This window comes from Haliaeetus leucocephalus, unplaced genomic scaffold, assembly GCF_000737465.1.
Source record: "Haliaeetus leucocephalus isolate CR32 unplaced genomic scaffold, Haliaeetus_leucocephalus-4.0 Scaffold312, whole genome shotgun sequence".
NCBI lineage: Eukaryota > Metazoa > Chordata > Aves > Accipitriformes > Accipitridae > Haliaeetus > Haliaeetus leucocephalus.
The window spans coordinates 58,705-59,524 of record NW_010972748.1 but is presented as its reverse complement, the minus strand read 5'-3'; the positions used below and the strand labels follow the sequence as shown (position 1 = coordinate 59,524).

At 54.3% G+C, this 820-nt stretch overlaps 1 non-coding gene across 1 annotated transcript; it reads left to right on the top strand.

Annotated features, from left to right (window-relative positions):
• The first annotated feature begins 275 nt into the window (after positions 1–275).
• Positions 276–349, top strand: TRNAN-GUU. Its single transcript has one exon. It is a non-coding gene; the product is annotated as a tRNA-Asn (tRNA).
• The last annotated feature ends 471 nt before the right edge of the window (positions 350–820 follow it).

Sequence of the window (820 nt, the reverse complement as noted above, 5' to 3'; positions counted from 1 at the left end):
ACTTGTGCAAGGCTCCCGGAGGAGTTAATTTGGTGCCCGCCTTTGCTAATTGCAGGTGGGTGGTCTGCAGCGGGCAGGGAATGGGACAGGAGTGCTCGCAGGAATGCCGTGGGAGGGGAGGTCCGTCGCTCAGGGAGCCAAGGATGAAGGGTGGGCATTGAGGGTTGTGGTGTTTCTCTTCCCAGGTCACCATTACGCGTGAGGAAGCTCTGCTTCCCTGGCAATGGCCGAACAGCTGCCTGCCGTTGGGAAGCCCCGCGGAGCTCCCTTTGGGAGTCTCTGTGGCGCAATCGGTTAGCGCGTTCGGCTGTTAACCGAAAGGTCGGTGGTTCGAGCCCACCCAGGGACGCCTCTCCCCTCTTGCCTGCCTATGCCACAGCCTTCTAGCCTTCTTTAAGGTCCCTTCCAACCCAAAGCATCCTATGGCTCTAGAAAAAACACAGGCTCTTCAGTCCCCTCACCAAAGCCACAGGAAGGAAAGAAAACTGATAGCAACAGTTCCTTATTCTCATTTGCCTGCCCAGCTTGGGGAGCAGGGCTTACCTCCCACCTGGGCTCAACCCACCACATAATTTGCTGCAGTTCTACTTTCACTAAAGACACTAACAGTAGCGTGCTCTACAAACATTTCTCCTTCTTCTTGATGGTCATTAGACTCATTTCTCTACTCTTACTAAGCTTAATTGCTTTAATGTTCTGCCTTTCACCTGACTTGATCCCCATCCACTGCTGCTTGTTCTTCTCCAGACTCCTGCCTTCAGGCACAAGGGCCTGGGACACCCCACCAGTATCAGTCCCCCGCCGAAGGAAAAGTCTTCTC